The sequence below is a fragment of the Colletes latitarsis genome, unplaced genomic scaffold (assembly GCF_051014445.1).
Source record: "Colletes latitarsis isolate SP2378_abdomen unplaced genomic scaffold, iyColLati1 scaffold0046, whole genome shotgun sequence".
NCBI classification, from domain to species: Eukaryota; Metazoa; Arthropoda; class Insecta; order Hymenoptera; family Colletidae; genus Colletes; species Colletes latitarsis.
In genome coordinates, this window is record NW_027488396.1 from 72,501 (window position 1) to 87,500 (window position 15,000).

At 44.3% G+C, this 15,000-nt stretch overlaps 1 non-coding gene across 1 annotated transcript in view; it reads left to right on the forward strand.

Annotated features, from left to right (window-relative positions):
* The first annotated feature begins 14,506 nt into the window (after positions 1-14,506).
* Positions 14,507-15,000, forward strand: part of LOC143350928 (small subunit ribosomal RNA) — a 1,933-nt gene continuing 1,439 nt past the window's right edge. Inside the window, exon 1 of the ribosomal RNA XR_013081355.1 lies at positions 14,507-15,000. This exon is cut by the window's right edge and continues 1,439 nt beyond it. This is a non-coding gene — a ribosomal RNA (small subunit ribosomal RNA).

Here is a 15,000-nt window from a genome sequence, read left to right on the forward strand (position 1 = left end):
AGACCTAACCCAGTCCTAACCCAGAAATACCCCAGACCTGACCCAGACCTAACCCAGACCTAACCCAGCCCTAACCCAGACCTAACCCAGACCTAACCCAGACCTAACCCAGAAATAACCCAGACCTAACCCAGACCTAACCCAGTCCTAACCCAGTACTAACCCAGTCCTAACCCAGACCTAATCCAGTCCTAACCCAGACCTAACCCAGACCTAACCCAGACCTAACCCAGACCTAACCCAGAAATAACCCAGACCTAACCCAGACCTAACCCAGTCCTAACCCAGTCCTAACCCAGTCCTAACCCAGTCTTAAACCAGTCCTAACTCAGACCTAACCGAGACGTAACCCAGACCTTATCCAATTCAGTCCTAACACAGTCCATATTCATTTTTTTTTTTTTTTTTTGTTTTTTTTTTTTTATTTCTGTTTTAGATACCGAAGGAGATCCTTGGATAGGCACCCATGCCTCAGAAGAATATATGGGTAGTTTGAGAATCTGACTCACCATACCCCACAAGTGTCTCATCCGTCTTTACTCATTCAGACACCACTCATGCCAACAAGCATCCCGGGACGCAGGCGAAACTGCTCTCCGCATTACTTCACCTAACCAATTCTAAACTAGCCCTAACGCAGTTCCAATACAGTCATTACAAAATGGGCTAGGTCTGGGCCAGTGTTGCGGGGGTTTGGGGCGCGCAGACCCCAGTCAGCAAAACGAATTCAATATGATGCTGTTCAATTTAATATGATACCGCTATTACAAAGGGGGTTAGGTCTGGGCTAGTGTAGCGGGGGACTGGGGGGCGCAGACCCCTGTCAGCAAAACGAATTCAATATGATGCTGCTCAATTTAATTTGATACCGCTATTACAAAATGGGTTAGGTCTGGGCTGGTGTAGCGGGGGTTTGGGGGGCGCAGACCCCAGTCAGCAAAACGAATTCAATATGATGCTGTTCAATTTAATTTGATACCGCTATTACAAAATGGGTTAGGTCTGGGCTAGTGTAGCGGGGGTTTGGGGGGCGCAGACCCCTGTCAGCAAAACGAATTTAGTACGATGCTGTTCAATTTAATTTGATACCGCTATTACAAAATGGGTTAGGTCTGGGCTAGTGTAGCGGGGGTTTGGGGGGCGCAGCCCCCCATTCAGCAAAACGAATTATGTACGATGCTGTTCAATTTAATATGATACCACTATTACAAAGTGGGTTAGGTCTGGGCTAGTGTAGCGGGGGTCTGGGGGGCGCAGACCCCTGTCAGCAAAACGAATTCAATATGATGCTGTTCAATTTAATTTGATACAGCTATTACAAAATGGGTTAGGTCTGGGCTAGTGTAGCGGGGGTTTGGGGGGCGCAGCCCCCCATTCAGCAAAACGAATTATGTACGATGCTGTTCAATTTAATATGATACCACTATTACAAAGTGGGTTAGGTCTGGGCTAGTGTAGCGGGGGTCTGGGGGGCGCAGACCCCAGTCAGCAAAACGAATTCAATATGATGCTGTTCAATTTAATTTGATACCGCTATTACAAAATGGGTTAGGTCTGGGCTAGTGTAGCGGGGGTTTGGGGGGCGCAGCCCCCCATTCAGCAAAACGAATTTAGTACGATGCTGTTCAATTTAATATGATACCGCTATTACAAAGTGGGTTAGGTCCGGGCTAGTGTTGCGGGGGTCTGGGGCGCGCAGACCCCAGTCAGCAAAACGAATTCAACATGATGCTGTTCAATTTAATATGATACCGCTATTACAAAGGGGGTTAGGTCTGGGCTAGTGTAGCGGGGGTCTGGGGGGCGCAGACCCCTGTCAGCAAAACGAATTTAGTACGATGCTGTTCAATTTAATTTGATACCGCTATTACAAAATGGGTTAGGTCTGGGCTAGTGTAGCGGGGGTTTGGGGGGCGCAGCCCCCCATTCAGCAAAACGAATTAAGTACGATGCTGTTCAATTTAATATGATACCACTATTACAAAGTGGGTTAGGTCTGGGCTATTGTAGCGGGGGTCTGGGGGGCGCAGACCCCAGTCGGCAAAACGAATTCAATATGATGCTGTTCAATTTAGTTTGATACCGCTATTACAAAATGGGTTAGGTCTGGGCTAGTGTAGCGGGGGTTTGGGGGGCGCAGCCCCCCATTCAGCAAAACGAATTTAGTACGATGCTGTTCAATTTAATGTGATACCGCTATTACAAAGTGGGTTAGGTCCGGGCTAGTGTTGCGGGGGTCTGGGGCGCGCAGACCCCAGTCAGCAAAACGAATTCAATATGATGCTGTTCAATTTAATATGATACCGCTATTACAAAGGGGGTTAGGTCTGGGCTAGTGTAGCGGGGGTCTGGGGGGCGCAGACCCCTGTCAGCAAAACGAATTTAGTACGATGCTGTTCAATTTAATTTGATACCGCTATTACAAAATGGGTTAGGTCTGGGCTAGTGTAGCGGGGGTTTGGGGGGCGCAGCCCCCCATTCAGCAAAACGAATTAAGTACGATGCTGTTCAATTTAATATGATACCACTATTACAAAGTGGGTTAGGTCTGGGCTATTGTAGCGGGGGTCTGGGGGGCGCAGACCCCAGTCAGCAAAACGAATTCAATATGATGCTGTTCAATTTAATTTGATACCGCTATTACAAAATGGGTTAGGTCTGGGCTAGTGTAGCGGGGGTTTGGGGGGCGCAGCCCCCCATTCAGCAAAACGAATTTAGTACGATGCTGTTCAATTTAATATGATACCGCTATTACAAAGTGGGTTAGGTCCGGGCTAGTGTTGCGGGGGTCTGGGGGGCGCAGCCCCCCAGTCAGCAAAACGAATTTAGTACGATGCTGTTCAATTTAATTTGATACCGCTATTACAAAATGGGTTAGGTCTGGGCTAGTGTAGCGGGGGTTTGGGGGGCGCAGCCCCCCATTCAGCAAAACGAATTAAGTACGATGCTGTTCAATTTAATATGATACCACTATTACAAAGTGGGTTTGGTCTGGGCTAGTGTAGCGGGGGTCTGGGGGGCGCAGACCCCAGTCAGCAAAACGAATTCAATATGATGCTGTTCAACCCCTCGGGAATTTTTAATTTCTGTTTTATTCACCGTAATGCTCATGGAACGTACTTTCACATTCTTGTTTTTTGCTTCACGAAAATTTTTGTACACTAATTACTTTTTAATAGGAAAACGTGCAACGGCAAACTCCTTCCTAGGGTCACTGGGAAGATGACATTGACAAAATATGTTAAGATCAGCCGCCCCTATGCGTAAAGTATGTCGTTTTTCCATTTTTTCGATCCGGAGCGACACCAACATTGTGTTGCAATTTTAAACTGCGCGGTTAAACGGCGGGCCAAACAGTCGGTGGTTTATGCAACAGCAACCATCAAACTAGTAGGAGAATACACGCCCGTGATAGTATAGGAGATTCCCACTGTCCCTATCTTTTTTTTTATCTCGGACATATATATACCGGCTTATCGTCAATAACTCGAAAACCAGCACGTTAAGGCCAATTTTGGTCTATACGATTCTTATGCAGTTTTAGATTCTCTACACGGTCCAATGATCGTTTTATTTTTTTGTCGAATTTTGAGAATTTTTTTTTTTTTTTCTCGAAAACGAGCTCGACGACCTGCACTTTTGACGACGCCATCGTGTTCCCCGGATTTTTTCCTGCAAGATAGGGTGGCGATTTTTTGTCCTACGACGATTTTTGACGCCGGAGCGATGATTCGGAGCAGAGCGGACTTAGAAACTTTCGCGCGTCGACCGCCGGACCGATCGCTCCAGGCTGTTTTTCGTCAATAACTCGAAAACGAGCACGGTAACGCTCGTTTTCGCCCGTACGATACTTGTACCGTTTACCGTTGGCTACCTGGCAGATGGTTTGTTTTTTTTTTATCTCGAATTTTGAGAGCTTTTTTAACTTTTTTCTCAAAAACGAGCACGTGAACGCCAATTTTCGTCTATACGATTCTTATGCAGTTTTATATTCTCTACACGGTCCAGTGATCGTTTTATTTTTTTGTCGAATTTTGAGAATTTTTTTTTTTTTTTCTCGAAAACGAGCTCGACGACCTGCACTTTTGACGACGCCATCGTGTTCCCCGGATTTTTTCCTGCAAGATAGCGTGTCTATTTTTTGTCCTACGACGATTTTTGACGCCGGAGCGGTGTTTCGGAGCAGAGCGGACTTAGAAACTTTCGCGCGTCGACCGCCGGAGCGATCGCTCCAGGCTGTTTTTCGTCAATAACTCGAAAACGAGCACGGTAACGCTCATTTTCGCCCGTATGATACTTGTACCGTTTACCGTTGGCTACCTGGTAGATGGTTTTTTTTTTTTTTATCTCGAAGTTTGAGAGCTTTTTTAATTTTTTCCACAAAAACGAGCACGTGAACGCCAATTTTCGTCTATACGATTCTTATGCAGTTTTATATTCTCTACACGGTCCACTGATCGTTTTATTTTTTTGTCGAATTTTCAGAATTTTTTTTTTTTTTTCTCGAAAACGAGCTCGACGACCTGCACTTTTGACGACGCCATCGTGTTCCCCGGATTTTTTCCTGCAAGATAGCGTGTCTATTTTTTGTCCTACGACGATTTTTGACGCCGGAGCGATGATTCGGAGCAGAGCGGACTTAGAAACTTTCGCGCGTCGACCGCCGGAGCGATCGCTCCAGGCTGTTTTTCGTCAATAACTCGAAAACGAGCACGGTAACGCTCATTTTCGCCCGTACGATACTTGTACCGTTTACCGTTGGCTACCTGGTAGATGGTTTTTTTTTTTTTTATCTCGAAGTTTGAGAGCTTTTTTAATTTTTTCAACAAAAACGAGCACGTGAACGCCAATTTTCGTCTATACGATTCTTATGCAGTTTTATATTCTCTACACGGTCCACTGATCGTTTTATTTTTTTGTCGAATTTTGAGAATTTTTTTTTTTTTTTCTCGAAAACGAGCTCGACGACCTGCACTTTTGACGACGCCATCGTGTTCCCCGGATTTTTTCCTGCAAGATAGGGTGGCGATTTTTTGTCCTACGACGATTTTTGACGCCGGAGCGATGATTCGGAGCAGAGCGGACTTAGAAACTTTCGCGCGTCGACCGCCGGACCGATCGCTCCAGGCTGTTTTTCGTCAATAACTCGAAAACGAGCACGGTAACGCTCGTTTTCGCCCGTACGATACTTGTACCGTTTACCGTTGGCTACCTGGTAGACGGTTTTTTTTTTTTTTATCTCGAAGTTTGAGAGCTTTTTTAATTTTTTCCACAAAAACGAGCACGTGAACGCCAATTTTCGTCTATACGATTCTTATGCAGTTTTATATTGTCTACACGGTCCACTGATCGTTTTATTTTTTTGTCGAATTTTGAGAATTTTTTTTTTTTTTTCTCGAAAACGAGCTCGACGACCTGCACTTTTGACGACGCCATCGTGTTCCCCGGATTTTTTCCTGCAAGATAGCGTGTCTATTTTTTGTCCTACGACGATTTTTGACGCCGGAGCGGTGTTTCGGAGCAGAGCGGACTTAGAAACTTTAGCGCGTCGACCGCCGGAGCGATCGCTCCAGGCTGTTTTTCGTCAATAACTCGAAAACGAGCACGGTAACGCTCATTTTCGCCCGTACGATACTTGTACCGTTTACCGTTGGCTACCTGGTAGATGGTTCTTTTTTTTTTTATCTCGAAGTTTGAGAGCTTTTTTAATTTTTTCCACAAAAACGAGCACGTGAACGCCAATTTTCGTCTATACGATTCTTATGCAGTTTTATATTCTCTACACGGTCCACTGTTCGTTTTATTTTTTTGTCGAATTTTGAGAATTTTTTTTTTTTTTTCTCGAAAACGAGCTCGACGACCTGCACTTTTGACGACGCCATCGTGTTCCCCGGATTTTTTCCTGCAAGATAGGGTGGCGATTTTTTGTCCTACGACGATTTTTGACGCCGGAGCGATGATTCGGAGCAGAGCGGACTTAGAAACTTTCGCGCGTCGACCGCCGGACCGATCGCTCCAGGCTGTTTTTCGTCAATAACTCGAAAACGAGCACGGTAACGCTCGTTTTCGCCCGTACGATACTTGTACCGTTTACCGTTGGCTACCTGGCAGATGGTTTGTTTTTTTTTTATCTCGAATTTTGAGAGCTTTTTTAACTTTTTTCTCAAAAACGAGCACGTGAACGCCAATTTTGGTCTATACGATTCTTATGCAGTTTTAGATTCTCTACACGGTCCACTGATCGTTTTATTTTTTTGTCGAGTTTTGAGAATTTTTTTTTTTTTTTCTCGAAAACTAGCTCGACGACCTGCACTTTTGACGACGCCATCGTGTTCCCCGGATTTTTTCCTGCAAGATAGGCTGGCGATTTTTTGTCCTACTCCCATATTCGTGTCTTTTTGCTTAACGAAATCTTTTATATACTAATAACTTTTTAATAAAAAAACGTGCGACGGCAAAATCCGTCTTAGAGTCACTGGGGTGGTGACATGACAAAATATGTTAAGATCAGCCGCCCCTATGCGTAAAGTATGTCGTTTTTCCATTTTTTCACCCCGGAGCGACACCAACATTGTGTTGCAATTTTAAACCGCGCGGTTAAACGGCGGGCCAAACAGTCGCTGGTTTATGCAACAACAACCATCAAACTAGTAGGAGAATACACGCCCGTGATAGTATAGGAGATTCCCACTGTCCCTATCTTTTTTTTTATCTCGGACATATATATACCGGCTTATCGTCAATAACTCGAAAACCAGCACGTTAAGGCCAATTTTGGTCTATACGATTCTTATGCAGTTTTAGATTCTCTACACGGTCCAATGATCGTTTTATTTTTTTGTCGAATTTTGAGAATTTTTTTTTTTTTTTCTCGAAAACGAGCTCGACGACCTGCACTTTTGACGACGCCATCGTGTTCCCCGGATATTTTCCTGCAAGATAGCGTGTCTATTTTTTGTCCTACGACGATTTTTGACGCCGGAGCGGTGTTTCGGAGCAGAGCGGACTTGAAAACTTTCGCGCGTCGACCGCCGGAGCGATCGCTCCAGGCTGTTTTTCGTCAATAACTCGAAAACGAGCACGGTAACGCTCATTTTCGCCCGTACGATACTTGTACCGTTTACCGTTGGCTACCTGGTAGATGGTTTTTTTTTTTTTTATCTCGAAGTTTGAGAGCTTTTTTAATTTTTTCCACAAAAACGAGCACGTGAACGCCAATTTTCGTCTATACGATTCTTATGCAGTTTTATATTCTCTACACGGTCCACTGATCGTTTTATTTTTTTGTCGAATTTTGAGAATTTTTTTTTTTTTTTCTCGAAAACGAGCTCGACGACCTGCACTTTTGACGACGCCATCGTGTTCCCCGGATTTTTTCCTGCAAGATAGCGTGTCTATTTTTTGTCCTACGACGATTTTTGACGCCGGAGCGATGATTCGGAGCAGAGCGGACTTAGAAACTTTCGCGCGTCGACCGCCGGACCGATCGCTCCAGGCTGTTTTTCGTCAATAACTCGAAAACGAGCACGGTAACGCTCGTTTTCGCCCGTACGATACTTGTACCGTTTACCGTTGGCTACCTGGTAGATGGTTTTTTTTTTTTTTATCTCGAAGTTTGAGAGCTTTTTTAATTTTTTCCACAAAAACGAGCACGTGAACGCCAATTTTCGTCTGTACGATTCTTATGCAGTTTTAGATTCTCTACACGGTCCAATGATCGTTTTATTTTTTTGTCGAATTTTGAGAATTTTTTTTTTTTTTTCTCGAAAACGAGCTCGACGACCTGCACTTTTGACGACGCCATCGTGTTCCCCGGATTTTTTCCTGCAAGATAGGGTGGCGATTTTTTGTCCTACGACGATTTTTGACGCCGGAGCGGTGTTTCGGAGCAGAGCGGACTTAGAAACTTTCGCGCGTCGACCGCCGGAGCGATCGCTCCAGGCTGTTTTTCGTCAATAACTCGAAAACGAGCACGGTAACGCTCATTTTCGCCCGTACGATACTTGTACCGTTTACCGTTGGCTACCTGGTAGATGGTTTTTTTTTTTTTTATCTCGAAGTTTGAGAGCTTTTTTAATTTTTTCAACAAAAACGAGCACGTGAACGCCAATTTTCGTCTATACGATTCTTATGCAGTTTTATATTCTCTACACGGTCCAGTGATCGTTTTATTTTTTTGTCGAATTTTGAGAATTTTTTTTTTTTTTTCTCGAAAACGAGCTCGACGACCTGCACTTTTGACGACGCCATCGTGTTCCCCGGATTTTTTCCTGCAAGATAGGGTGGCGATTTTTTGTCCTACGACGATTTTTGACGCCGGAGCGATGATTCGGAGCAGAGCGGACTTAGAAACTTTCGCGCGTCGACCGCCGGACCGATCGCTCCAGGCTGTTTTTCGTCAATAACTCGAAAACGAGCACGGTAACGCTCGTTTTCGCCCGTACGATACTTGTACCGTTTACCGTTGGCTACCTGGTAGACGGTTTTTTTTTTTTTTATCTCGAAGTTTGAGAGCTTTTTTAATTTTTTCCACAAAAACGAGCACGTGAACGCCAATTTTCGTCTATACGATTCTTATGCAGTTTTATATTGTCTACACGGTCCACTGATCGTTTTATTTTTTTGTCGAATTTTGAGAATTTTTTTTTTTTTTTCTCGAAAACGAGCTCGACGACCTGCACTTTTGACGACGCCATCGTGTTCCCCGGATTTTTTCCTGCAAGATAGCGTGTCTATTTTTTGTCCTACGACGATTTTTGACGCCGGAGCGGTGTTTCGGAGCAGAGCGGACTTAGAAACTTTAGCGCGTCGACCGCCGGAGCGATCGCTCCAGGCTGTTTTTCGTCAATAACTCGAAAACGAGCACGGTAACGCTCATTTTCGCCCGTACGATACTTGTACCGTTTACCGTTGGCTACCTGGTAGATGGTTCTTTTTTTTTTTATCTCGAAGTTTGAGAGCTTTTTTAATTTTTTCCACAAAAACGAGCACGTGAACGCCAATTTTCGTCTATACGATTCTTATGCAGTTTTATATTCTCTACACGGTCCACTGTTCGTTTTATTTTTTTGTCGAATTTTGAGAATTTTTTTTTTTTTTTTCGAAAACGAGCTCGACGACCTGCACTTTTGACGACGCCATCGTGTTCCCCGGATTTTTTCCTGCAAGATAGGGTGGCGATTTTTTGTCCTACGACGATTTTTGACGCCGGAGCGATGATTCGGAGCAGAGCGGACTTAGAAACTTTCGCGCGTCGACCGCCGGACCGATCGCTCCAGGCTGTTTTTCGTCAATAACTCGAAAACGAGCACGGTAACGCTCGTTTTCGCCCGTACGATACTTGTACCGTTTACCGTTGGCTACCTGGCAGATGGTTTGTTTTTTTTTTATCTCGAATTTTGAGAGCTTTTTTAACTTTTTTCTCAAAAACGAGCACGTGAACGCCAATTTTGGTCTATACGATTCTTATGCAGTTTTAGATTCTCTACACGGTCCACTGATCGTTTTATTTTTTTGTCGAGTTTTGAGAATTTTTTTTTTTTTTTCTCGAAAACTAGCTCGACGACCTGCACTTTTGACGACGCCATCGTGTTCCCCGGATTTTTTCCTGCAAGATAGCGTGTCTATTTTTTGTCCTACGACGATTTTTGACGCCGGAGCGGTGTTTCGGAGCAGAGCGGACTTAGAAACTTTCGCGCGTCGACCGCCGGAGCGATCGCTCCAGGCTGTTTTTCGTCAATAACTCGAAAACGAGCACGGTAACGCTCATTTTCGCCCGTACGATACTTGTACCGTTTACCGTTGGCTACCTGGTAGACGGTTTTTTTTTTTTTTATCTCGAAGTTTGAGAGCTTTTTTAATTTTTTCCACAAAAACGAGCACGTGAACGCCAATTTTCGTCTATACGATTCTTATGCAGTTTTATATTGTCTACACGGTCCACTGATCGTTTTATTTTTTTGTCGAATTTTGAGAATTTTTTTTTTTTTTTCTCGAAAACGAGCTCGACGACCTGCACTTTTGACGACGCCATCGTGTTCCCCGGATTTTTTCCTGCAAGATAGCGTGTCTATTTTTTGTCCTACGACGATTTTTGACGCCGGAGCGGTGTTTCGGAGCAGAGCGGACTTAGAAACTTTAGCGCGTCGACCGCCGGAGCGATCGCTCCAGGCTGTTTTTCGTCAATAACTCGAAAACGAGCACGGTAACGCTCATTTTCGCCCGTACGATACTTGTACCGTTTACCGTTGGCTACCTGGTAGATGGTTCTTTTTTTTTTTATCTCGAAGTTTGAGAGCTTTTTTAATTTTTTCCACAAAAACGAGCACGTGAACGCCAATTTTCGTCTATACGATTCTTATGCAGTTTTATATTCTCTACACGGTCCACTGTTCGTTTTATTTTTTTGTCGAATTTTGAGAATTTTTTTTTTTTTTTTCGAAAACGAGCTCGACGACCTGCACTTTTGACGACGCCATCGTGTTCCCCGGATTTTTTCCTGCAAGATAGGGTGGCGATTTTTTGTCCTACGACGATTTTTGACGCCGGAGCGATGATTCGGAGCAGAGCGGACTTAGAAACTTTCGCGCGTCGACCGCCGGACCGATCGCTCCAGGCTGTTTTTCGTCAATAACTCGAAAACGAGCACGGTAACGCTCGTTTTCGCCCGTACGATACTTGTACCGTTTACCGTTGGCTACCTGGCAGATGGTTTGTTTTTTTTTTATCTCGAATTTTGAGAGCTTTTTTAACTTTTTTCTCAAAAACGAGCACGTGAACGCCAATTTTGGTCTATACGATTCTTATGCAGTTTTAGATTCTCTACACGGTCCACTGATCGTTTTATTTTTTTGTCGAGTTTTGAGAATTTTTTTTTTTTTTTCTCGAAAACTAGCTCGACGACCTGCACTTTTGACGACGCCATCGTGTTCCCCGGATTTTTTCCTGCAAGATAGCGTGTCTATTTTTTGTCCTACGACGATTTTTGACGCCGGAGCGGTGTTTCGGAGCAGAGCGGACTTAGAAACTTTCGCGCGTCGACCGCCGGAGCGATCGCTCCAGGCTGTTTTTCGTCAATAACTCGAAAACGAGCACGGTAACGCTCATTTTCGCCCGTACGATACTTGTACCGTTTACCGTTGGCTACCTGGTAGACGGTTTTTTTTTTTTTTATCTCGAAGTTTGAGAGCTTTTTTAATTTTTTCCACAAAAACGAGCACGTGAACGCCAATTTTCGTCTATACGATTCTTATGCAGTTTTATATTGTCTACACGGTCCACTGATCGTTTTATTTTTTTGTCGAATTTTGAGAATTTTTTTTTTTTTTTCTCGAAAACGAGCTCGACGACCTGCACTTTTGACGACGCCATCGTGTTCCCCGGATTTTTTCCTGCAAGATAGCGTGTCTATTTTTTGTCCTACGACGATTTTTGACGCCGGAGCGGTGGTTCGGAGCAGAGCGGACTTAGAAACTTTAGCGCGTCGACCGCCGGAGCGATCGCTCCAGGCTGTTTTTCGTCAATAACTCGAAAACGAGCACGGTAACGCTCATTTTCGCCCGTACGATACTTGTACCGTTTACCGTTGGCTACCTGGTAGATGGTTCTTTTTTTTTTTATCTCGAAGTTTGAGAGCTTTTTTAATTTTTTCCACAAAAACGAGCACGTGAACGCCAATTTTCGTCTATACGATTCTTATGCAGTTTTATATTCTCTACACGGTCCACTGTTCGTTTTATTTTTTTGTCGAATTTTGAGAATTTTTTTTTTTTTTTTCGAAAACGAGCTCGACGACCTGCACTTTTGACGACGCCATCGTGTTCCCCGGATTTTTTCCTGCAAGATAGGGTGGCGATTTTTTGTCCTACGACGATTTTTGACGCCGGAGCGATGATTCGGAGCAGAGCGGACTTAGAAACTTTCGCGCGTCGACCGCCGGACCGATCGCTCCAGGCTGTTTTTCGTCAATAACTCGAAAACGAGCACGGTAACGCTCGTTTTCGCCCGTACGATACTTGTACCGTTTACCGTTGGCTACCTGGCAGATGGTTTGTTTTTTTTTTATCTCGAATTTTGAGAGCTTTTTTAACTTTTTTCTCAAAAACGAGCACGTGAACGCCAATTTTGGTCTATACGATTCTTATGCAGTTTTAGATTCTCTACACGGTCCACTGATCGTTTTATTTTTTTGTCGAGTTTTGAGAATTTTTTTTTTTTTTTCTCGAAAACTAGCTCGACGACCTGCACTTTTGACGACGCCATCGTGTTCCCCGGATTTTTTCCTGCAAGATAGCGTGTCTATTTTTTGTCCTACGACGATTTTTGACGCCGGAGCGGTGTTTCGGAGCAGAGCGGACTTAGAAACTTTCGCGCGTCGACCGCCGGAGCGATCGCTCCAGGCTGTTTTTCGTCAATAACTCGAAAACGAGCACGGTAACGCTCATTTTCGCCCGTACGATACTTGTACCGTTTACCGTTGGCTACCTGGTAGATGGTTTTTTTTTTTTTTATCTCGAAGTTTGAGAGCTTTTTTAATTTTTTCCACAAAAACGAGCACGTGAACGCCAATTTTCGTCTATACGATTCTTATGCAGTTTTATATTCTCTACACGGTCCACTGATCGTTTTATTTTTTTGTCGAATTTTGAGAATTTTTTTTTTTTTTTCTCGAAAACGAGCTCGACGACCTGCACTTTTGACGACGCCATCGTGTTCCCCGGATTTTTTCCTGCAAGATAGCGTGTCGATTTTTTGTCCTAGCTCAATTATTAAGGAAGTTACGGTTTCTTGATTTTTCGGTATGTTCGAACTGGTCTTTTAGGCGGGCGCTCGGTCGCGCGGTGCTTTCGCATCGACCGACGTACCGATCGGCGGCGACGGTTTTTCGTCTATATCTCGAAAACTAGTACGCTAACACATATTTTGACCTATATGATATTTGTTCAGTGTAATTTTTTCTATCTGGTAGGCTGGTTTTTTTTTTTTTATCTCGAATTTTTTGAACGTTTTTGTTTTTTTCTCGAAAACTAGCGCGACGACCGATATTTTTAACTACGGTTTTGAATTCGTCTAATTTTTGCCTACAAGATAGCGTGTCGAGTTTTTGTTCTGCGACGATTTTGACCATTTTTTCATTTTTTTCTCGAAAACGAGCACGGCAATCTATATTTTTAACGACGGCATCGTGTTCCCCTGCTTTTTTCCTACAAGATAGCGTTTTTTTTTTTTGCCCTAGCTCAATTATTAAGGAAATTACAGGTGTTGGTTTTCGCTCTAAGTTATAACAGGCCGTTCGGGCGGGCGGTTGGGTCGCGCGGTTCCCCCCATAAGCGGCCGTGCGTAAGCCCGTGCGTCGCCGGCGTTCCGGCGGGCGCCTCGGTACCTATAAGAGAAGCGACGGTCCGGTCGAGTCGGTCGGGGCAGCGTCGAGCGTACGGCTATTCTTCGACCTCGGTTGAGAAGCAGTCGTCGCTCCTCGGGATTTCATCCTGACTGTTCTGTATCGTGCTCGTTCCAGACTTTCTCCACACTGCATTGCCACGAGTCGGTGTCTTTGACCGAATGGCTCTTGAAGTGGTATAAGCGTCTCGAGTGACGTTGGTGACTTGTATACGTTTAAAATATGTATACTCGTACTATCCGAGCATCAACTCTTCAGTCCGAGCGATTGAAAATTTTGTGAAAACCATAAACTGGCACTACACTCTACGGAGCGTAGCTTAAAAGGCAAAAATTGTATGGAACTACGGTTCGTACTCTGGAAAGTGAGCAAAGAATGAAATACAGGTGTCTGACCTCGACATAACAGTACGGCGCCGAATACGTGCTTTCTCGACCAGCACATACGCGCTTTCTCGTTTTTGTCCAGCATGAATGCTTAGTCTTCGGGCCTGGCAATACGTGCTTCCACGATCGATGCCCAGCGTGAATAAGTGCCCGAGATGTTCAGCATGAGCGCAGCTCTACGTACTTTGTCGTTGTGGGATACCATTATACAATAATGTTCTGTTGTGAAGTAAAATACGAAACGAGAGAGTTTGGTGGTGACTCTGTCGAGAAAAAGCAAATATAAACGAGAGAGTTGGTGGTTTCTCTGTCGAGAAAAAGCAAATATAAACGAGAGAGAGTTGGTGGTGACTCTGTCGAGAAAAAGCAAATATAAGAGAGTTAGTTGGTGGTGGCTCTGTCGAGAAAAAGCAAATATAAGAGAGTTAGTTGGTGGTCGCTCTCTCGAAAAATGAAATTAAATTAAATAAACGAGAGTTTGGGGAGCTCTCGGAAAAGTGAAAGAAACTAAACGAAGGAGAGGGTTTTTGGTGGTACCCTCTCTATACATATATAATATTATAACACAAGAGAGGAAGAGGTGGCTCTCAAGTCTTTCGAACGAAAGACTAAAATTTGATGTTGAAAGAAGGAGTTTTTTATGTGTCGTCGTCCGTTCTCCTTCAGAGTCGGCGACGAAGAATAAAATTGAGAGAATATTACAAAAGAACTTTACTCAAGTTCCCTGGTTGATCCTGCCAGTAGTCATATGCTTGTCTCAAAGATTAAGCCATGCATGTCTCAGTACACGCCGTATTAAGGTGAAACCGCGAATGGCTCATTAAATCAGTTATGGTTCCTTTGATCGTACCCACATTTACTTGGATAACTGTGGTAATTCTAGAGCTAATACATGCAAAACAGAGTTCGTCCCAGTGATGGGAGGAACGCTTTTATTAGATCAAAACCAATCGGTGGTCTGGACGGGCATTATTGTCCGTTCGTTCATCGTTTGCTTTGGTGACTCTGAATAACTTTGTGCTGATCGCACGGTCTTCCAGTACCGGCGACGCATCTTTCAAATGTCTGCCTTATCAACTGTCGATGGTAGGTTCTGCGCCTACCATGGTTGTAACGGGTAACGGGGAATCAGGGTTCGATTCCGGAGAGGGAGCCTGAGAAACGGCTACCACATCCAAGGAAGGCAGCAGGCGCGCAAATTACCCACTCCCGGCA